Below are 25,524 nucleotides of genomic sequence, written 5' to 3' on the forward strand. Positions count from 1 at the left end.
GTGACCTCACCCAGGGCAAAGGTCACCTCGCTAGCTATTGGCGAGGGTTGACCTCATTGATGGCTGCAAGGGTGACCTCACCTAGCCCTTTACAACATCACCAGTGGCCAGCCAACCACTGGCGAAAGAAATAAAACCAGAAAAAGGAAAAAAAAAAGGAAAAAAATTCAAAAAGAAGGTAAATTACTAAAATGTCCATTACCAGCTGAAAAGTTAAGCTTTCATTTGAAATATACATAGTTATTTCAAGCTCTTATTTGAAACAAAATCATTTTCAAGCCCTTGTTTAAAATAAGGTATACTCCATGCCCTTATTTGAGAACATGAAAACACGTCAAGCCCTTATTTGGAATTTTTCCATTATAAATTAACTTAATATTTTTACAAATGTTTGCGTGCTTAAGGCAAAAATGCTATCACATATAAAAGAATCACATTTGCCTGTGATAACAGAACAAATTTTAAGATGTTTTACTTTTTAGTTTCGACAGGCAAAATATCGCAAATTAAAAAATGATAAAATGTATTAAACATTTGTATAATGTAGTAAAGTTTGAAAAACCGGTATTCTACGATGTTTTATGCTTGATTGCGGTGAAATGAGTTACGGCCTTCTTTAATATGCCAAAAAAAAAAAAAAATCATGTTTGGCATCTTGCGCTTGACTACTCTATAATGTCAACAAGATTTTGACACACGGTAACACAATAAATCATCCTAAATTGGATAATAAGCTATCCATGCTTACATATGATTAATATAGTAATTTGAAAAGGGACATCCAACCCTTGTAAATAATACAATATAAGTTGATAAATTACACATTATTTACACTATTCTTTTGTCTTTTGAGAAACCTCATATAGTTTTTTTAATACAAATTTCATGTATTATAATTCATTTCACACTTGAAATTGGCTAGGTGGACCCTCACTACCCTCACCTGTGGTAGGTTGCGAAGGTTAGGCGATCGGCCAGTGACCGACCAAGGAAAAATGGAAGAAAGAAGAAACAAAGAAAGAAATGAAAAGGAAAAAGAATTTTATAAAAATATAAAAATTCAGGAAAATTAAAAAATGTGAAAAAAAATGTTTATATTATCGCTAACCATACTACATAAGACGGATGACATCCACACAATGATTTATAGCCAAAATTGATTACTAGGAATATATTAGTAAATGGTCTAAAAATGTAAGACTAAATTGGTCAAATTAAAAAGTTTATAATTAAATTGACATCTTTACAATATGATTATGACTTTTATTTTTTTTTTATAATTATCCCTAGTTATTTGAAAAGGGACATCCATCCTTTGTAAATAACGCAATATAAGTTGTCGAGTTACACATTAATTATACAATTTTTAGAGACCCCACTTAGTTTTTGTTGATACAAAGTTCATGTATTATCAAATTACCTAATTTCAAATAATGGAGGAGAAGGTTCCGTCGCTCCAAAAGCAATGGAGCCAATGTTACTTTCTCATTTACCATGCATTTTGCAGAAGCTTAACTTTTTCTTTTTCAATTTGGAAGAGAGTTCTTCTCCGCCATGCCACCCCTACGTAGGTTTATTCTCCTAATTTCGACTGCTTTCCTTTTGAGGACAAATAGTAACCGTAAAGTACCATTAATTTTTTTTTTTACTTTTTCTTTTCTCTTTCTTTTTATGTTTTCCTTGCATTTGAATGGAAGTCCAAAATAACAATCGAAGGTCCTAAAACTTCGAGAGTCTCTTGATTTCAACAATTTTGTTTCAGGAAAAATGATACACATGATCTTTCAACTTTAGTCCAAATGCAATATCACTCATAAACTTTTAATCTATTCAATATAATCTTTAAATTTTACCCCAACATACAATGTCATTTCTAAACTTTTAATTTGTCCAATGCGATTCTTAAACTTTTGGTATATATTTAATTTAGTCCCTACTGGATGAAAATGGTAAATGGTATCCTTTCATTAAATATTTCATATAATCTAAGGAATAAATTAAATATGTACCAAAAGTTCATGGCCCATATTAAATAAATTAAAACTTTAAAAATATATTATACTTCAGATTAAAAGTTCAAGAATCACATTAATAAATTAAAAATTCAAAAATGACATTGCATATAAAGCCAAAGTTCATGAATTATTTTTGCAATTATCCCTTGATAATAGTATGTTCAATCAATGAGAAGGACATGTGGAATTTGTTGTGCGAGAAAATAAAAGGATCGGAGATAAACGACACCAATATACAAGAAAAACTCCTTTTTTTTTGTATAAAGCAATTTAAGTATCTCCTCTGTCCCATATTTAATTTTATAATTCCAATAAACATCAATAAGATGCATTAGCTAGTAATATATGTTAGTTGAATAACACGTAAGTACTCGACTTTTAGAATGAGATTACAAAATGGGCACTAAAGAGAGAATGCCCTTTCTTGTAACTAAAACATAGTGAAGAAAGCAACATTTTCAATCTTCTTATTCCGTTCCTTGTTTTTATTCTTCATATGGTTATGGCGAGAAATTACTCTCTCAACTTAAATTTGGCATAACACAAATTGGAATACTCCACCAACTTTAATCATCCACCAACTCTTGCAATCGGAGCATTTAGGGGCAATCCCCCACTAACCTCATCCCCATCAACACTATTCCTTTGGGACTTCAACTTGGCATCGTCCAAATAATTTTGGTACACATAAGAAACGAAACCCCAAATAGCCAAGATCATAGCCATCACCTTGACCCCATCCATCCTCTCCCCAAAGAACACGGCTGCGAGAATGGGCACAATTGGCAACCCCACTGCACTAATAGCGTTCGAGAACAAAGATGACACATCTAAAATCAAACCCATCGTGCCGATCGTGAACACTTGCCAAGCAATTGCTATCCCGATCAAGTTCATCACATAGCTCACCTTCCCAAGCTCATACCCATCCATCTCTCTCCCTAAATGCTCCCACTCACCACTCCCAAACAATCCCACCACTATAACCGCACTAGCCACTAAAGATTGGCACACAAGCATGTCCAAAACTGCCCTAAATGTCTCCTTCCTGATGATCCTCCGAAAACAAAGTTGAGTCAAGGACAGTAAAAGACCAGAACCAGCCGATGCCCCGATGGTGCACACAAACCCCAGAACATATTTTGCTTTGGAGACCCTCTTGGGGTTTTGTGAATTTGATTGGAACACAAGGAGGGTTGAGGAGATTGTGAGGAGGACTAGGGAGTTGGTGATGCAGGGGGTGAACTTTTGGGCATTTAGGAAGGAGGAGAAGAGGGCATTGAAGGCCAATTGGGAAGAGCAAACGAGGGACTAGGTTGAGACAGGGAGGTACAAGAGGCCAAGTGAGTATAAATAGCAATCTAGGGCCAAAATTATGCCTATAGAGAGGTACACAAAAGCAAGTCTCTTGAGAAAGAATGATTGGGATTGAGATTGAGCTTGTGGGAGCGGGTGTGCTTCGATGTGGGGGCTACTGGGGTTTCTAGATGTGGGGATGACGTAGAGCAGGAGGAGGATTGGGAAGCCAACTAGCGGGACAAGTGTTGCAAGCCACTTGTTGTTGCCTCCTTTGTTATAGTAGAGCATCCCAAGGAGTGTGCCCACCGATTGGCCAGAAAGCACAAAGAATGAGCAGAGAGCACTCTAATCCACCACCAGAAGTTCTGGGGTCTAGGGGTTATTGTTGCCTGATTGTTGGTAATGATGCTTGTGGGGTGGGATGAATTCTCTCCTTTGTTTTCTGCATCCCCTGGTCATAAATTGATCAGCAATTGAATTAAGAATTTTAATCTGTAAGAGAAAAAGAAGATTAATGGCACATAAATGGAATTGGGGTCCAAATAAATTTAATGACTAGTGACAATAAATCAAAAGGCGTGACTATTCCGTCTATAGCCAGGATGTATTATTTGATGAGCACATTACATCTTACATCAAACGTGTTAATTTTTTAATCATATACTTGTAATATATGAGCAAGTAAAGTAACATGGATCAAAACTCAGTATTTTTTGGGGAAAATAGCTAGGATGTAGACCTTTTAATTTTGGGAGGACATGTAGGATCGACAAATGCAATGCCATCTTTACTAGATTCACCACGACGTGTCTATAGAGTCTCATGTGGGACCCTAACCAAGTCCATCTCCAATTATCAGTGATGTCCACCAACGTTGGCAATCTTGGGTGTTTACTTTGCCCACCACAAAGAGTTTTCATCGACTTTATAATTGTAATTGATCACGAGCTTTCTCGTCAAATGCCAACCATATGTATCTACCAAAATTCAGATCGTTGCCAAATAAAGTGAAAGCATATATACTACATTGTAGACATGTCGATGTACTATGTATTTATGTAAAAATTACTTATAGTTGGAAATAAATATAGTAGCGAGGATATATAGTTCAACCCTAGTGAAATAATATAATAAAGATTACTTATACGAATAACTCAATTTTATTGGCCATGCCACCCCAAATTTAGGGGCTTTGGTATAAGAACCGTCTTTGTGAAAAGAAGATGGCATTTGCTGCGGAAATGATGATGCAAAGGAAAACACTTCCCCAAAATACTTTCTAATCGGTTGGCAGAGCTAACATAAAAGGGTATTTATCAAATTATCATATTGAATATTGATCGTTAATAAGACTATGATGTTAATCTTAGTTCCATCCATTTAGACTAAAATAATGGACAAATGATTATGTGTCAATTCAATTTGACGTACTTTCAATTTAGACATATTGTAACTTTAAAATTGTCAATCATGCATGGTTCTAACTCTTTTAAATGGGTTTAAATTTTTACTCAACGATGAGAAAGCCCGCCTTAATTCTATAAATCTCAAACCATGAAATTTCTAATGGAAATCATAGATACGCAAGACTCAAGTCTAGACCCATGAAAATGGCCCAAAAATAAATTTATATTAATGTTGTCCAAAATCAAATCACTACCATGGCCTACCCATAATAGATCATGTATAATTTTCTTGAACTGATATAGAAGTTGAGGTTGGTCGGCAATACTAGTCTGAAAACTTGTCACTTCCTATCAATTTTTGAGTTAAATCATGTTGGGTCGACTCATTTATTGAAAATAATTTATTCGGAACTTCATATAAAATATTAGCAAAAAGGAAAGAAAAGATAAGATATAAAAGAAAGATTGGTTCGTTGGACAACCTACCTAAGACCCATCCCCAACAGCTAGACATCTGTTGCATCGACTCATTTATTGAAAATAATTTATTCGGAACTTCATACAAAATATTAGCAAAAAGGAAAGAAAAGATAAGATATAAAAGAAAGATTGGTTCGTTGGACAACCTACCTAAGACCCATCCCCAACAGCTAGACATCTGTTGCATCGAAAACTAAAAACATTGAAACAATATAGTAGGCACACATGGTTGATAAAAGGCACTTTTGAATTTTGGCTTGTCCAGGCGAACGAGCAGAAGCTAAAGAAGTCCTAGGATTCATCAGAAGTCCAGGAGTAGGACCTCATGGTGTTGAAAGGATTAGCTTGTTCAAATTTTCAGATATTAATTCTTCAAGAGTTGTACTTACCCACGATGTGGAGTTGCAGTTCCTGAGGACGATGATGAGCTAACTCTCCCATATCGGTGAGAAGAGAGACAACCTAGAAGAGAGCGATAAGATATTATGGAAGCTGAGAGAGGGTTAAAGCAGAAACCAACGAGAGATGACAGAAGAGGAGGAGGTTTATGTATCCGTGATATATATCTTATTTCGTCAAGGAAAAATGATATTAATTAGTCAAGGGAAAATGAAACACGTATCTCCTTTACTGCTAGTCGCTTTCTATGGAAACATACCCAGCTTCCAAATTGTTAGGTGAAACATTGAAGCTGCACATGCACTGTGATTAACTTATGGTAGAAACCCTCTATAGTTAAAGAATAACTGCACCATGTCAACATTGTGAAGTTAACCCATAATACCCTAAATGGGCTACGTTTGGTAGTCCGAATGTTATCTTATCTGGTGTTTGATGATGTCTTTCAAACCAGATATATTTGGATAAAATGCTAGATAATAAAGTCAGAATAAGAGTGGGATAACCCCAGATTGGATTTAAAAAAAAATCTTTAAAATAAATTTACAAACACTGTTATCTTCCAAGATGGAGTGATGAAATGACGCATCTAGCGAACAACAGTGACCAACCAACAATTCTTGACACACTTGCATATGTCTCTCTACTCTCTAATTGCTCCACCAAGGAATCCTCAATTGTTCTTAACCTGCTTGTGTTCGCATCAAACAATTGCAATTTTGAACCTCCATGCGGTTCAATTACCCAAAATGGAGAATCTATTGAAACCGACCTTCTCTCTAATGTTCATAAAAGAGTTATGAATAACAAACTTATTAAATTAAAAAAATTGAAATTATATTTCTCTAATTTAAGAAAATAAAAATTTATTTTTAATTAATCTTATTTTAATTTCAATTTTAATTATATTTTATAATAAACATTCTCCTATAAACCAGACTATTTTAGGTATTTTTGTATTTTAGGTATGTTTAACTATTTGATAAATTTTTATTAAAGAATTGAAAGGGGAAAAGAAATGAACGTTCACATTGTCAATCTCCTTTGATAAATTGTCCTATTAGTTTTCTCCGACTCAACCTCGTCCTATGCTCCTCCATTATCGTTTTCACCATCGCTACTAATAGCCCCCACCATGCGATTGTAGCAAACAAACATTTTCCTTTTTCGTGGTAATTTCCGTTTGCATTTATATTGACAACTTTAAATGTCAAGTATCATAAAATTTGCATATTAGTTATAGAGTCAAATAAAATTTCAAAATAAATATTATATAGGGTTCATAAGTATTTCATAACCATATTAAAGAACAATAAAAAGTAATACATTTAAAGCAAAACAACTAAAAAAGAAATTATTAGAATCATAAAATTCGAAATTCAAATTATCATCCACCAGCTAATGCCTCATCAAAGTAATCAGAGGACCTCAAAGAAATCAGAGATATCCAGGGATGCATTTGCTACTTTAGGAGCAAAAGGATTCCCACCAACGGAGATATTGTTGGCCTCAACAGTGGTTATGGCAGTGTGATTGATTTCAATGGCATGAGATTCACCACGCTTGCCTGTATTTTTTTAAGATGCCTAGTATAGGTCACCAAAGTGCTTTAGTGCACGACAAGTATGTGACCAATGCCCAGTCATACCACAGCAATGACAAATATTTTCATTAATCACCTTCTTTGACTTCTTTTCTTTGTCATGATTTGGGCCAAAGTTAGATTTCCTAGGGTGGTTAAATTTTTCTGCCATCCCTTCTACAATTATGTTCTTACCTGCGCTTATAGCCCTTAAAATGGCCAGTATTTTTCTCAAAGTTAGCATGTGCCTCAGGCAATGCTTTTGAGCTAGTAGGTCTAAGATCATGATTTTTTAGCAGCAATTCATTAGTTTGCTCAGTAGTAAGAAGCACATAAATTAATTCAGAGTATGTGGCAAACTGATGCTGCCGGTATTGCTATTGCAATACAATATTCAAAGCATGGAAGGTGGAGAAAGTTTTCTTTAACAATTTTGCATTAGCGAGTTTAATATCGCATAACTCAAGCTGAGAAACAATATCAAATAAAGCAGAATTATAGTCAGACATTAATTTAAAATCTTGCAGTCTGAGATTTTGCCAGTCATATTGTGCTTAAGGGAGGATAACAGTCTTAGTATGATCATACATATCCTTCAACTTCCTCTACAAGATCTGAGGATCTCAAATTGATAAATATTGAGTCTGCAGGCTCTCATGCAAATAACGACGAATAAAAAACAACACATTTGCTTTATCTTTTGCATTTAAGGTTCCATTATCTATAATTGCATTAGTGAGACCTTGCCCTTGGAGGTGCATTTCCATGTCAATGCACTAGGATATATAATTCTTTCCACTCACTTCCAAGATGTGGAATTTGGGCTTTTCAATATTTTCCATAACCCTTGCAAAAATAAATCCTTAAATTAATTAAAAGGATTTTCAAATATCCACTGCCACTTCAGGAGCATAAGGATACTTTTAGATTTGAAATTTGGCTTTAGGCTAAGAAAAATAAAAATGAAGAATTGATAGAAGAATATGAAGTATAAGTTGATTAATAAAAATAAAAAAAACACCTACCTTGCAAAAATTACTTACTCAGTCGATAGATCTTCGTGCTGATAACGTGTTGTAAAATATTGTGTTGCAAATATATAATAGAGAGAATAAAAAGATTGAGAAGAGAAAGTAGGTAAACACCAAAGATAATAGAGAAAGTCAGATGAAGGAATTTTATTTCCAATATATCACCGTTATGTCTATGACAAAAACTAAGCTTCTATTTATAAGAAAACAATTATGTACTTATCATTAATATCAATCTATCGAATAATACTTGTATTGGATAGAGAGATGAACATTCATTGTATAAGAAGATGTACTTAGAATGTATGATACAAATGTACCATAATAAGTACATTTGATAAAATGAATATAATGAATATTCATTCATGTAGTTGATAACAAGATTGACATTAATCAAGGGGAAGATATTTAATCCCCAATAAGAATATATTTTTATTTCGCTATATTAACATCATAGGTCAGTCTCAGCTTACTGCCTAGTGATTCCCTCCATCTATTACTACACTATTGTCCAAACTCTAAACTAATTTAATATGACCCATTGATAATGTTTGATTTGAAACCCATGTTGATCCTTTAGTAGAATTTTCAGTAGAGTAGAGTGATCTTCCTAAAGCCATGCTCGAACCAAGGAAAAAGGAACCCTTCCCCCAAAAAAAAAAAAAAAAATGATTCGATTGCTTTATCTTGTTAGTCCATGGTAGTTGAGATTAACTGGGATGTCATTATGTCATACAGATTCATCTTTTCCAAAAAAAGTGGGTTCTGACTAGGTGATGAGTCTCAAGTTTACGTAGTGAATTGTCAAACCACATGAACACGAGGCAAAAGTTCATCCCTGCGGTCTAAGAGGGAGCTTTCGTCACTCGAACTACCTCACTCTCACGGAGCCAGAAAAGAAAAAATTCAAAAAGAGGAAGATGTTCTAATAAAAGTAATGCGTACTTTGTTCGCTACGTATGTAAGCTCGAAACGGCGACACTCTAGCAGATATTATCGACGTGTAGTCCATTCAATTTTAGCTAACCTGTCAGAATCTAAAATATTGTTCAAATATTAAACAAATATAACAAATGAATACATAAATTTACGTGTTAATATTTATAATGGCGAGAATTTCACATATAAGAAGAGATGTATCGATGTGAGACTCATTGGTGCCACAGAAAAAGAGGCCAAAGACAAAACAAAATGTATTGAAACTCAATGATGAGGCAAGTTCTATTGGATTTACTTGGATCTAGCTGATTCCGCCGAACGCTGTAACCCCGGAACAAAACAAAAAAACCAAACGAAACAAAAATGTTTCGGATTTTCCTAAGTAAAACTTGTTCCTGCTCCAAGTCCATCATGAGCATTATATTTAATGAATTAATTAATTTGACATGAAGTATAGAGAATTAGCGAAAATAGTTTCCGGTTAGGATCAAAGAAGTGGTCGGCTATAAGATGCCAGTTTTCAAAAAGCTCAGGTAAAAATCACAAAACGGGAACTATAAAGCCACTTCACTTTGCATATTTAGGTTTATATTTAATGACCTCTGTTTGGAAAAACGAATTCTAAACGGGTGAAAATACTTCATTAGTTTTGACTTTTTTCAGAAAATTTCATCAGTCAAATCACGATGTAACATATCCAATCTCATTTATATAGCATATTGTTTATTATACAATATCATATTTAAACAATAAAAGAATGTCATATTAATCCTTCATTAGATGACACCAAAGAATGACAAAACTTAATTGTCAGTGCGATAACTTAAGAAAAGTCTCTCATTAGTAAAATCTATGTAAACTCATAATACATTATTTCTTGATGCTGCTAAAAAACTGCCTTTTTTTTTTAAAAAAAAATATTAATTGACTTTATATTATTGTTCGCCTTCCATATCATATAAATTTTCTGTGCCACGGATTACTAACGGGAAATGACCATGCACTTAAAGCAGTGGATAAAAGAGTAACGTCGATATTGATTGGCCTAGGAATACACAAAAATGAAACGCTGTATAGCCTTTCTTAATATACCCATAACTTAAAAATTCATGTTTGACGTCTTACACTTAATTACTATATGACTTTAGAAAGATTTTGACGCGCGCAAACACAATTGACCATCCTCAATTGGATGATGAGCTAACGACACTTGGATGTGATCGAACTAGTAGTATGAAAAGGGACATTCAACCCCGGTAATTAACACAATATAATTTGTTGAATCATAAATTAAATACATTTTCTTTTATTTTTATATAAACCCATTAAGTTTTCTTTTAACACACTGTCATGTATTAAAATTCATTTCCCCTTAAAATTAGATAATCAAATTATCCAATTTTAAGGGAAAATTGAATGTCGGAGACGGAACTTGTCTTATTCTCATTTTCTTCACATTTTACGGAAGCTTAACTTTTTCTTCTTCAAATTTAAAAGAAAAGCGCATCTCTGCCACGCCACTCCTACATAGGCATTTTCTCCTAGTTTCGATTGCTTTCCTTTTGAAGACCCATAGTAGCCGAAAATCATTATTCATCTTTTCTCTTTCATTTTCTTCTCCTTCCTCCTCCTTCTTGACTACACACATTGAATTTGGATGTCATCGTCCGTGCTAGCCTGCCAAGCCCAATTCACCAGCGGCCCCTCAATCACCGTTGTGCCATCACTTGTCGATTACCACCATCACGGCAAGTGCTCGACCTCAAACTCTTTCTCGTCCTTATTGTCTATCTCTGTTGAGAAAAATGTCTCTAGTTTGAGCGGATTCGCTAATGTTTTGTAGGTTTTCAAAGAAAAAAACAATCCTGTTTTCGAACGGAAATATATATATACATATACTACTTTGATATCAAATATGGTAGAGCACATAAGAGAAATATCAGCTTTTTTCTCTAAGAGTTTTTTGAGTGAGTCTTTGTGATAGATTGTGAAATTATACATGTGGGTTTGCTTTGGGCTTAATTTTTGTGGGAGAAACACTCAAGTGTATGAGCGATTATAAACTCCGTATTCTCTGGATTTATAGTGGACTTCTTATGGTTGGCTCTCCTCATGGAATACCTACCTATACTTGGATCGAATCATATAAATCTCTAGTATTTTTTATTATTCCTCGATTATTTCTTTGTTAATTTCACTTTGATGAAATTGCAAATTTTGGTTAGCTTCCTGCGTTCTATTATAACAATTGGTATCAAAGCTAAGTTAGGGTTTCTAGTACTGATTTGGGCTTTTGCTTGTTTGGTCACTATTTGGAAACTTTGTTCTTACAATTATGTCTATAGCAATATTTGAGATTGACAAGTTTAATAGGATGAGTAACTTTGGGTTGTGGAGCATTAAGATTATACAATATATAACAACCCAAGGTTTATTGGATGAGTTGGATGGAAGAATAAATAGCCAAAACTAATGAAAGGGGCCGATTAGGTAAAGTTGATGGAGAAAGCAAAAGTAAAATCCTATTGAATATGTTGGATGAGGTATTAATTGAAGTGGCAGAAGAGAAGGATGCCATAGCATTATGAGTAAAACTTAAGGCCTTTATCTGAAGAAGGATTTGAATAATTACTTTTATATACTGAAAAAGATGTTTGAGTTTTGGATGGTTAACCGCACATCCATCAAGGCCCACTTGAATGAGTTTAACAAACTCATGATGGACTTGAAGATTATCAATATGGTCTTGTCTGATGAAAAACAAGGTATGATGTTGTTGACGTCTCTATTGGAATTTTTTAGTACTTCACTAATTTAGTGCTACAAAGGTACAACACTACAATTACCTTTGACGAGATAAATTTCTTATTTTTTAAGGAGTGGCAAAAGAATTTACCAGAAGATAACTCAGCACAAAATACAGGGCAAGGTTTGATTATCCAAGGTATAGATGAACATAGAGATTCTAGAGGTAGTAGATGGAAGAGTTGTTCTAAATTGAGGTCTAACATTTGGAATTATCAATGTTATCTACGTGATGAGGTTGGGCATTATTGAAGAGTAAAAAATAGTTGAGGAGTTTGCAGGCGACAGTAGTATTGATACTACAACAAATAATAGTTCTAATGATGTCAATATTGTATTGACCGTCATCACAAGTTCACTTGGATAATTGGGCGCTTGACTCTGGATGTTCTTATCATGGGACTTTTCATAAACACTAGTTTATTGTCTATCAATGCACAAAAGGTGGTACAGTGCTGCTTGTAATGTAGTAAGGATCAAAACAGTTCAAATTAAGATGCACAATGGAGTGATGTGAAGTTGAGTGACATAAGGTATGTACCAAAGCTAAAAGAGAACCTTATCTCACCAAGTGCTCTTGGTGGACTCATATAATGGATTTCCACTGAAGATGGAGTTTTGAAGGAGTCTTAAGGTGAGAGTTTAATATGATGTTGATGAAAAATAGATTGCACATTGTATCTCCTCCAAGGAAAGACGATGACTAGCTCGTGTGCTAGATTCTCTAAGGCCTTAAGTTAGGACATGACATGATTGTCGCACATTAGACTCAAACACATGAGTGAGGGAGATGATTGTTCTAAATCATAAAGGTCTACTAGTAGGCCATCGAATTGAGAAGCTGAACTTTTGTGAACATTGCAACATGAACAATCAATAGAGTGAAGCTAAGTACAATAGTTCACTAGACATCAAAAATTGTAGGCTGTGTACACTCGAACTTATCGAGACCATCTCAATTTTCATGCAAAGGCGTTGTTAGGTATGTGTTGTCCTTTGTTGATGACATTTTGAGAAAAGTATGGATTTGTTTTATTAAGTATAAAAGCAAGGTGCTTGGTCAGTTCAAGTCATGGAGGGAGATAATCCTTAGAAAAAATAGGAATCAAAATCATGTGTCACGCCCCGATCTTCCAAGCGCGTGCCCATCCCTCAGTGGTTGATTAAATAGCAACGTCCTAGGACGCGTCGCCAACCCATTCATTTTAATGCGCGTGCGGAAGTGAATAAATAATCCACAAACAACAACAAGATGGGATATGAAAGTAGGACCACAATTTTCTTGAAAACCAAACCACACTTATATATACATAACAAACCATGTCATATACAATACAAGTCGATAAATATATATACAAGGTCTGCAAAACAGGGGGGGTAGAGTGCTAAAGATCTTCAGGCATTCAAGTCCTCCTCCGAATACATCGAGGATCCTAGATCCGACAGGTATGGGTCCACCACTGAACCACCCAGAGGGTCAGTTGTCCATTTTCCAAAAGCAACCTTCAACACATACACAGGTATCTCAAATTCTGGTATGAGACCCTCTCTCTGTCCATTCCAAGCACGTCAGTACCATGATCTGTATTTATGGGGTACCTTATGAGGTAGAGCCTCATCAACCCAAACCACGGACTTTATGAGCTCATAGACCCATCCTCTTAGGCTCCCATGAAGCGAGATGTAAGACACTTGCTCTGCAATCTTCTTCAACTGTCCAAAATGCTCGGGAGGAGTTGCCATCTAAGGACTCGAAAATATTATCCCACAACGGGGTGAGACGACGTCTCAGCAAGTTCACCCCATAAGTCCCGACTAGGAAGAAAATACACCCTAAGGACTGCCTAAGTACAAACACGAGTCAAAGGACTTACCTTTGCCTCAAATCCTTCCTTCAAGTCAGTATAATTTATAAATTCAACGAATCACTTCAGCACATCAATGCATCAAATCAGATCGAGTCATCAATCAATCGACTCAGTCAATTCCATGTCATCAAGATCATCTCTTGGTTAACTCATTCAATACTATCTATCAAGTTCGATCACATCAAGGACTGCTCACCCTAAGCTGAAGATAAATAGAAATGCTCACCAAAAGCTGATAACAACGTATACTGCTCACTCTAAGCTGATATATCAAAGCCCTTGGGCTAATATAGTATACAGCTAATGTTCACCAAAGATGTACGGTACTTAATTGCTCACCAAAGTTGTGTGGTACTTAATTGCTCACCAAAGTTGTGCGGTACTTAATTGTTCACCAAAGCTATGCGATACTTATGGTATATTGCTCACTCTAAGCTAATATATCAAAACCCTTAGGCTGATATAGTATATCATTCTATCCAACTAACCATTTCATCACTTTTATCATACCCGATAAAAATAATTGTGCATGGGTGCACAGTCGGCCTCCACCAAAAATATAATATCTTTACTTTATAAACTCCCACTAATTATATAGTCGGTAAAAATATTTTTGGCACTGTAAACTGACACTCAGAAATTTTCTAATTAAATATTGAAATTAATAAATTTTGGGATAAATTCCCAAAATTACAAATCACACTCAATTTGCACAATCCAACTCTTAATTAAATAAACTAGTCATACCATTATGATCAGTATAAAATTCCGATCACTGGCTATCACGGTCTAATTTCTAGAAAATAATCATTAATTAAATAATTAAGAAAATTAATTAATAAACAGCGAAAATGCACACTTAGGCCGGAAAAGCCTAATAAAAAGCCGAGACGGGCTCAAAAAAGTTCTCAACCTATCTAGGTAAATACTAGAGCTTATCTAGTTGCTAATTGCACTACTCTAACCACCTAACATGCAATATCGAATCATTAAATTGCTAATTTATTCTAACTAATCACATAATCCATACTTAATTTAAACTAATCAACCCCTAAGCATAATTAACTTCCTAAGCAAGAATTAGTGAGTAAACTCATTAGATTAGCGATCCAACGGGACCACGACGATGAGAACGTGGAGAGAAGCAATAAACTTCGAAGTGAGGGCACCAAGTGAGGTCTGGAAGGGCTTGGAAATTGGCCAAAGGACTGCTCGGCTTGGCTGAAGTGGTGAGGCTGGACCGGGGAAGCTACTGTGGCTTGGATGGGCAACCCTGGTGGCTGAATGGCGATGGCACAGATTCAACAGTGACCTGAGGAGGCTTGGGATGGTAGGGAACACGAGTAGGAGGCCCAAACACAGGTGAGATGGTGGAAGGACGCGCGACGAGCTGGCAAGCTCGCAGTTGGGCACAACAAGCAAGAATGGCAGTCCGACGACTTGGCGGGTGGTTGCGACGGTAGGGGTTTCGGTCAGCTTCTCTAGTTCTTAGAGGCTTCAAGCAGTTGGAAATGGAGGGGTGGTCGACCGAATTGGGGAGAAGGGAGACAACAAAGCTTGAGGGAGCTACTTGGTCTCAATCCTACCCCTTTGTCCCCTTGACCATGCCCCACCATGGATGGGCTATCTTCCTCAACCGAAAGCAGCCACAAAGCTTCCTTAGGAAGCTAATGAGAGGGTCCAAAAGGTTAAGGCAAGGGGGGGCTATGAATTTGAAGGTATCTCCCTCAAATTGGATTCAATCCTCACTTGAATTAACTCAACTCGGCTTCCAAAAATTCAACCAAGGTACTCACGATCAAATCGACATTTTTCCACTTCAATAGAACCAACTTGCATCCCAAATGTGCACTCAAAACAGTCCTTTGAATTTTCCGGTCGAAAGCGGCCCTATATCGACTTTTCGCCAAAAATCTTGATTTGCAAAAAACCTTTGGAGGATGAGTCGACGTTTCTAAAATGACTCATGACATGACAAAACTTTTAATTTCTAAAATCGAATTCAAATTCACAATTAAAATTCAATCTTGCGCAATTTAGCGTGACCTAGCCTACCAGGTAGCTTTCAGAAATTTTTAGTGCAAATGACCCGTGGTCGATTTTCTTCGAGCCACAATGAACCTCTTCAACACATTGGCGATGCTCGGTGGTCATGAAAATCTCAAGGTTTCAAATACGGACATAGGGTACCAAAATGATAGAAAAATCAGTTCAGTACCGATCGACGAGAATTTTGCACTTTGGTGGAATCATCCACGTTTAGCCATACATCTCAGTCAAACTGACCTATCTTTGATTTCTAATCGATTTTTAACTGAGCCATAATAGTCAAGTAGTCGATTCCTAGTCGAATTCTCAATGCTATTGCATTAAAATCTCTTAATGATTTTCCCAGATAGTCTAGTTATCTTAGGAGTAATCAGCTCTGAGAATAGCACTATAGGCGCGTCGATGAAAGGCCTGATTTATCTAATTGAAAACAAAATTAAAATTTTAGGATATCACATCATGTGTCTAAAACTAATAAAGGGTTGGAATGATGTTCTAATTTGCTTGGCTAATTTCACAAAGAGAAAGATATAATGAAACACCACGCTGTTGCCAATACACTATGGTTGAACAAAATTGCAAAACTAATGGATGGAATTATATTGAAGAGAGCTTGCTCTTTGCTTTTTAACACCAGATTAGATGAATATTTATGGCTTGAAGTAATGAATACCACTTTGTTGGTTAAAGAATAGATTACCATCACCAACAATTGATTAGAAAACTCCTAAGAAAACATGGTCAAATAAACATATTGATTTCATCGAAGTGAAAGTGTTTGGTCACTCAGCATATGCTCGTGTGAGTGATTGTGCGTAGGAGCCAGCGGCAATGAACTGCATATTTTTAGGCTATGCACATGGGGTGAAAAGATACAAGTTATGGTGCACTGAGGATGATTTATCCAGTTTTATGTTCAACAGAGAAGTTACCTTTAACAAATTTGCTATATTTCAAAAGAGGAGTGAGAGATTAATGTGGAGGAAGATTTAGAAAGTGTTCAGAAATAGGTGGAGTTTCAAGGAGAGGCTATAAATGTTCAAGTATAGTAGATGTAACAATTTTTGTAGAGTCACTAGATTCCAAAGTAGCTGACAATTGTTTCGAGGTCATAGTTGATCAAGCTTCAAGGTGTTCAATGCTAAATGAGATAGGCCAATAGTCGTATATATAAATTAATGTCTCGAGTTTGAATTCGGATAACGATTTATTAACCGAATTTATTGAGAAAGATTTTCCCAAGCAAATTATAAATCGGATGAAGAAATTTTTCTTCTTATTAGACTTTCTTTTGGACTTACAAAAGAAAGAAATTGATTTGCCACTACAAGACAAAAGAGGAAATAATATAAAAGATAGAGTAAGGGTTTCACTTTCCGTGCATATGAAGCCAAATTCGTATTGAAGAGTACACGTGGGCCCAGGTCAAATTGTTGACTCAAGGCATATACACATATAAAGGCAAATCTTTGGGTTTTCTTTTTTGGGTGTGTGGAGCTGCAAAAGCTGTAAAGATGCCGCATAAGCCTTGAAAGGAAAACACAAAGCTGGACGTACATGGAGAAAAGACAAATGCCCAAATTCTTATTTTAGCATACATGGAGCGTTTTACTTTGAGCTTGAACATGCGGTGATTTTGTGCCATAAGTTTATGTCCAATTAAGTCGTTTATTTTTTTAACACTTTGAATTTGAGCTTAAATCTAGGTGTGCAAAACACTCAAGCGTGTGAGCAATTGTAAAGTCTGATTCTCCAATTATAGTAGACTATTTGCTATTGACTCTTCCCGTAGATGTAAGTATCGATACTCGAATCGAACCAAGTAAATTTATGGTATCCTTATTATTTCTCGTCTATTTCTATGGTGATTTTGCATTGACATAAATTGCAAAATCCTGTCATTTCTGCATATTATATTCCAACAATTGGTATCAAAGCTTGGGATTAGATTTCTTGATTGTGATTTGAAGCTTTTGCTTGTCAAATCATTATCTAAAAATTATGTTACTGCAATTATATCTGAGAGGAAATATGAAATTGAAAAGTTTAACGGGAGGAACAACTTTGGGTTATGGAGCATCAAATGCAGGTGTTATTGACAACTCAAGGTTTGGCCAAAGCACAAGATGGTGAAAATGAGTTGCTGATTATAATGAAAGCCTCTAAGAGAGTAGAGCTAATGGAAAAAAACAAATAGCACAATCCTGTTGGACTTGTCGGATGAGATTTTAATAGAGGTTATCAAGAAGAAGGATGCAATAGTATTATGGGTAAAACTTCAGGCACTCTATGTGAAGAAAGGTTTGAACAACCACTTGTACATGTTGAAAATGATGTTTCAATTTAGATATGCTGAAGGTACATCTATCAGAACCCATCTAAATGAATTCAATAAACTCATGATGGATTTGAAGAACGTTAGTAAGATACTTAAGGATGAAAAACATGGCATGATGTTATTAGCTTATTTACCAAAGTCATGGGAGCACTTTACCGATTCACTATTGCAATGACATACTACAATTACCTCAAAAGAGGTAAGATCTGCCTTGTTCTCTAAGGAGTGGCATAAAAAGTTACGAGATGATGGTTTGGCGCAAGGAGTAGCGCAAGCATTGACAATTTGAGGTAGAGAACAACATCAAGAGCCTAGTAATAGTAGAGGTAAAAGCAAATTGAAATCACGCCATAGAAAGTCCAAAAGACATGTGAAGTGCCTTGAGTGTCACAAGGAGGGGCACATTAGGAGAGATTGTCCAAAGCGGAAGAATAAAGGTGATAGGTAGAATGCCACAAGTAGTGTGGCAAATGTTGATGATGGGAGCACTAGTGATGCAAAAGCTATTTTGTGTGACTATTACTTTGTCAGGAGACGAATGAATGTTAGATTTGGGGTGTTCTTATCATATGACGCCTCATAAAAATTAGTTTACTATCTACCAGACCGCCAATGGTGTCAGCATTCTTTTGGGGAATAATGTAGCCTAAAAGGCTGTAGGAATAAGGACAATTCGGATTTGGATGCACGATGTGGTGGTGTGCACAATGACAAATGTGAGGCATGTACCGGAGCTCAAGAAGAATCTTATTTCTCTGGGGACACTTGTCAGGTGTAGGTACACCTCTGAAGGTGGAGTGCTAAAGATCTCTCGAGGCGCCATGACAGTAATAAAGGGGAAGAAAATGAATACTCTCTATCATCTACTCGGAAAGACTGTGACTGGAACTGCTGCAATTTTATCAAGTAAATCAGACTCTAACTTGACTTAGTTATGACATATGCGTTTAAGGCACATGAGTGAGGCAGGTATGACGATGCTAAGTGAAATAGGATTGTTGAAAGATCAGAAGATAGGGAAGCTGGACTTATGTGAGCACTGCATCTATGCAAAGTAGTGCCAAATCAAGTTTACTATAGCTATTTATTTGACCAAACGACTAGTTGAATACATTCATTCAGACATCCAGGGCTTGTCTTCGATTCCTTCGAAAGGAGGTGCCCGATATATGCTAACATTTATCAACGATTATTCAGAGAAGGTATGGATATACTTTTTGAAGCATAAAAATGAAATGTTCGATTGGTTCAAGTAATTTAAGGCAATGATTGAGAACGGTCAAATAAACAAATCGAATGCTTGAGAACTAATAATGGCATCGAACTTTGTGGTAAAAATTTTACTTAGTTCTTGCGCGAAAGAAGAGATTATGAGACACCGCACAACACCTGGGACACCATAGTAGAATGGCATGACAAAATGGAAGAACATAACTTTGCTTGAACGAGCTCAATATATGCTTTCACATGCAGGACTTGGTAAGGAATTTTGGGTCAAAGCAATGAACATGGCATGTTATCTGGTTCATTAATCTCCATCATTTATGCTATCGAGTGGAAGACTCCTGAGGAAGTATGGTTAGGGAAATCTATGGATTACTCCAAATTACGAATATTTGGATGTTCGACGTATCCTCATGTGAGTGATGGTAAGCTTGAGTCAAGGGTGAAGAAGTGCATATTTCTAGGTTATGCACATAAGTTGAAAGGCTACTGGTTGTGGTGCACCAATCTCAGATCACCCGGTTTTCTAATCAATAGAGACGTGATCTTCGATGAGACTGCAATACTTCAACAGAGGAGTTTAGAGAGACAACCAACAAAGCAAATAGATCATGGTATCATTAGCGAGGTGGAGTTTCGGGTGGAGATTCCGAAGATCTCAAAGGTAACATAAGTTAAGACTGTAGATAAGGCTACAGTTCTTGAAGTTTGTGATAGTGAACAACCAGCAAAGCCACAGCACACTATAGTTGCAAACAGACAGAGAAGGTAAATTAAATCATCGGTACGTTATGGTCATAGATATTGCTTATGCATTGATTGTAGGTGATGAGGTGGAGACAAATGAACCTTTGTCTTACTCTAAGGCGATGGCTAGTTCGAAGTCATCGCAGTGGCTAGGGGCTATAAGTGAATAAATGAAATCACTCCATCGGAATCAAACATGGAAGTTGGTCAAAGTACCCAAAAGCCATAAGATTATTGAAAGTAAATGGTTCTTTAAACGGAAAGAGGACATTCCTAGTGTCGAGACGACGAGGTATAACGTGAAACTTGTGGCAAAGAAATATACACAGCGTGAAGGCATTGACTACAATGAGGTGTTCTTTCCTATGATGAGATATACTTATATTCATATTTTACTTGCCTTAATTGTTTCATAGGATCTCAAGTAAGAGCAACTAGATGTGAAAACTATTTTTCTTCACGGTGAGTTGGAGGAGGGGATTTACATGAGGCGGCCAGGTGGATTTGCTATTCCAAGTAAGGAAAATCATGTTTGCTTATTAAAGAAATCTTTGTATGGACTAAAACAGTCTCATAGGCAATGGTATAAGCGTTTTGATGCTTTTAGACTAGTTAAGACTATTCAAAAAGTCAGATGGATAGCTGTGTTTACTTTAAGAAATTGGAGAATGGTTCTTTGATTTATCTACTCTTATATGTTGATGATATGCTAATAGCAGCTAAGAATATGTCTGATATTGATGTACTGAAGAGGCAGTTAAATGCTGAATTTGAGATGAAAGAGTTAAGTGCTACAAAGAAAATATTGGATATAAAGATTTTGCGTGACAAGACTATAGGAGTTTTACGTCTGTCTTAGAAAAAATATATTAAGAAGATCGTGGCATGTTTTGATATGCAATTAGTAAAATCTGTAAATACACCTTTATCGAAGTACTTTAAAATTTCAAATAAATTATCATCACAAACTGAGGAGGAAGAGGAATATATGTCCCGTGTTCCTTATTTTAGTGACGTGGGTAGTATTATGTATGCTATGGTTTGCACTAGACCTGATATTTCATAAGTTGTAAGTGTGGTTAGTCATTATATGAAGCGTCTTGGTAAAACTCATTAGAAAGTTGTGAAGTGGATCCTTAGATATCTAAATAGGACAACAGATGTGGGTATAGTGTACCGGAGGAATAGCAATAGATATGAGACCAATGGTTTTGTAGATTCAGATCACGCCGTTGACTTGGATGATTGCAAAACTTTAGCAAGGTACGTGTTTATACTAATAAGTGATGTAGTCAATTGGAAAGCATCTTTACAAGATCACGTTATCTTATTTTCGACTAAGGCAGAGTACATGGCACTAACCTTTGTGGTGAAAGAGGCGATATAGTTACAAAGTTTGCTCTCGGATTTTGGGTTAGAACAGAAAATTGTGGATATACATTATAATAATCAAGGTGCGATATATTTGGCATATAATCCAATTTATCACAAGCGAATGAAACATATTAACATCAGGTACCACTTCATCCGAGATGTCTTAGTTAAGGGTAATGTTGTTGTAAAAAAGATTGCTACAGCAGATAACCTGGTAGACATGATGACTAAGTATGTTCCTTTGGCGAAGCTCAAGCTCTGCTTGAGCTCTATGGGCGTCTGTGAAGAGTGAATGCCGTCGGGGCGTTGGGAGAGCAACATGGATGATGAGCACTATAACTTGGCTTCAAACGTCGAGCTAAAGTGGAGAATTGTTAAATTAATGTATCGAATTTGAATTCGGATAATGATTTGTTAACTGAATTTGTTGAGAAAGATTTTCCCAAGTAAATTACAAATCAGATGAAGAAGTTTTTGTTCTTGTTAGACTTTCTTTTGGACTTACAAAAGAAATAAATTGATCTGTCACTACAAGACAAAAGAGGAAATAATATAAAAGATAGAGTAAGGGTTTCATTTTTCATGTAGATGAAGCCAAATTTGTATTGAAGAGCACACGGTGGGCCCATGTCAAATTGTTGACTCAGGCACACACACATATAAAGGCAAAACTTTAGGGTTTCTTTTATGGCTGTGTGGAGTCACAAAAGCTATGAAGACGCTGCACAAGCCTTGAAAGGAGAACGCAAAGCTATACATACGTGGAGAAAAGACGGATGCCCGAGTTCTTGTTTTGGCATATGTAGAGCGTTTTACTTTAAGCTTAAACATGCGATGATTTTGTGCCGTGAGTTTACGTTTAAGTGAGTTGTTTATTTTTAAACACTTTAGGTTTGGACTTAAATCTAAGTGTGGGAAACACTCGAGTGTGCGAGTGATTGTAAACTATGATTCTCTGATTATAGTGGATTATTTGCTGTTGGTTCTACCCGTGGATGTAGGTACCGATACTCGGACCGAACCAAGTAAATTTCTAGTGTCCTTATTATTTCTCGTTTATTTGTCTAGTGATTTCACATTGACGTAAATTGCAATATCCTGTCGTTTCCGCGTATTATATTCCAACATTGATATTGATAATTCGGGTGCAGTGGAGACAATTTTAGTTATGAAGGTGTAGAGAGAAACTGTTGGAATGTTGTGAGTGACTCGAAAGAGTCACATGAGAAAAGCGTCAATGCGTTTCAACATGTGGTTGAGAAATTCTGTAAGTACCCCACTTGTTGTATATGACAAATTGTCTAGACTGTCACTATGGACTTAAATGGAGGTGGAGCACTTATCCCATGCTTCACATGTCAGATTGGTTGTCTGAGTTATCCCATGGATAGTATTAAAATGTATATCATTAATCTAGGTATATGCTACAATGTTGTGTAGTGCATCCTCCTAATTTTATTGGGGACGACAGATGTTGGGTTTTGTTTTGGAGGATGTAATTTAGGTAGTGTGGCATTAAGTAAGTTTGTGAACCCGTGTTCATGTAGGGAACTTATAAGATGGTCTATTACTAAGTAGTTATGCCTTCACTTTTGTTAGTTGTGCTATATATTGGAAGATGTCATGGAGAGACATAGAGATTATGAAAGGAGCTGAAAAGACGGTGTGGTCTAATGATTTAATAAGTGATGTTTGGTAGAAGTCAAAGATATCACTAGAGAATTAAGTTCATTGGTGACCGAAATTTGTGTGTTAGAATTACCACGTCAAAAGAGAATGTGACTATGAAGAAGTTTCTTGCAGTATAGGATTCTACGGTCATGTGGACCGACTTGATTCCTCTAGACAAGTCTAAGCTCAACTAGGGCTTAACAAACATCCTTGATAGATATGTGCCTTTAAGGTGGTGGGAGAGCTGAGATAGATCAAAAAAGGTTTCCTATTTTTGAAATGATATATATATATATATATATACACTACTATGATATTGGATAAAATAGAGCAAACAAGAGGAGTATCCGATTTTATCCCTATGAGTTTTTTAAGAGAGTTCTTTGTGAGAGATTGTGAGATAATAGTTGTGAGTTTACTTTCGACTATACTCATGTGTGAAAAACACTTAAGGTGTGTGAGTGATTATAAACTATATATTCTCTAGATTTATAGTGAATTTTTTGCAAGTAGCTCTTCTTGTGGAATAGGTACCAGTACTTATATTAAATCACGTAAATTTCTAGTGTTATTTATTATTCTTCATTTAATTCTCTATAATTTCTCATCGATTTAACTGTAGAATTTGGTTATTTTTCACATTATATTACAATTGTCTCATTGGACATCCCCCAATAGAGGTCACTATGATGGCTAAGGTTGCTAGACATAAATTGGAGGCCATGCAAGCTCCAATCCAAGGATGCGTGCTCAGACTTGGGGGCCCATCCTCAAATTGGATGAGTTAGGTTGGCTAGGGCCAACAGGTCATATTTATGGTAGTGGTGGAGAAGTTTAGCTTTGTTAATGGGATTCAGTAGTCCTAGTGGGGGATTGAGCATGTGGTGGTTGCTGAATGTGATATTGTTAAGGCAGCCAATTTCGTCAGTGGTAGCACTTGATTTCATTGTGGTGGTGATCGAGTGTGGGTGTGATGGACACTTGTAGTTACAGGCGGAAAAGAGTACTAGCAAAGGTGTGGGCTAGGAGCTAGCAAGCATATGCAATTGGGGCAGGACTAGGAAGATGATGGGGGGAGAGAGAGAGAGAGAGATTATAAGGAAAACACATAAAGGTAATAGTGTTCAAATTAACTAGCATTTGACACTTTAAATTTAATAGAAGGATTATATTGAGTTAATTTTAAAAAGTTCAAGACTAAATAAGATAAAAAGGAGTTCATTGACAAAAATAATATCAATGAAAGTTTAGGAACCATTTATATTATTATCTCCGAAAAAGAAAAGGATTGATGTTGCTAATAAGGTCAAAATTTATGATTGAAAATCCAAATTGTATTTACTTTTCTTTTTTCAAAAATGTTCCTTTACTTATAAAAAAGTGTCACCATTAGGCAAATTGCAAATCAACAATTATTTAATGGCATTAATGTCATATCAACAATGTCCATCGATAGACCAATTCTAGGACCATCATTGGCACTTTTCAAAAGGTAAGAGAACATTTTTGCAAAAGGAAAAAAGTGAAGGGAAGCTATTTAACCATATAATCCAAGGAAACAAAAAAAATTAGAGACAATGACTTTAGTAAACTCTTGAGCCATGTTTGATAGTCCGAACTTCTTTACTAGATTGGATAATGTCATATTGGATAAAGATAGAACAGGACTTGATGTTCAGATATAGTCCAAATGATTTTGATTTGCTGGATCAAACTTAAAAACAAAACCAAGGAAGTCGTAAAGACTATTCATTCTTTTATGCTTCTCCATCCTTGACAGACACCCCTCTTCCCCATGACTTCGAAGATGACAAAGACAACCTCTCCTTCTATGACATCCCTTTCGCCGCCTTCAACCAACCTGATGAATTCTACCCAGCTCTACATCAGACTTTGCCGCTTTGAGACCACCGTGAGTTCAAGTTCTTTGTCAGTCCCACCATTTCCGATGTCGACGTCTTCCTCTTCTACAGCGAATCCATCCGCTTCAACAAGCATGAATACTACATTGAAGCCTCTTGATTAAATCCAACATTGCTGCCAAAAGCCAACAAAGGCCAAAACCAGGACTCATCAATAAAACCTCCTTCGCAATCAATACACCATCCAAAAACCAAATAAGTAATGAGGATTCGAGAACATGGCAACTTTTTGTCATACCACAGCGTCGTTGTGGACCTATTGATTAGCAATAGAAATCTATCTCACTAAAACCATAAGTAAACGCCACCTATAACCCTATGGCCACACTTGAGAGATGATGGCTATAATCGAATCACCTTGGCCTCCAACGCCAT

General features: G+C 36.0%; 1 pseudogene; it reads right to left on the reverse strand.

Annotated features, from left to right (window-relative positions):
* Positions 1-2,585: 2,585 nt before the first annotated feature.
* On the reverse strand, positions 2,586-25,524 carry LOC104442550 (annotated as a pseudogene).

Source organism: Eucalyptus grandis, chromosome 4 (assembly GCF_016545825.1).
Source record: "Eucalyptus grandis isolate ANBG69807.140 chromosome 4, ASM1654582v1, whole genome shotgun sequence".
Taxonomy (NCBI): domain Eukaryota; kingdom Viridiplantae; phylum Streptophyta; class Magnoliopsida; order Myrtales; family Myrtaceae; genus Eucalyptus; species Eucalyptus grandis.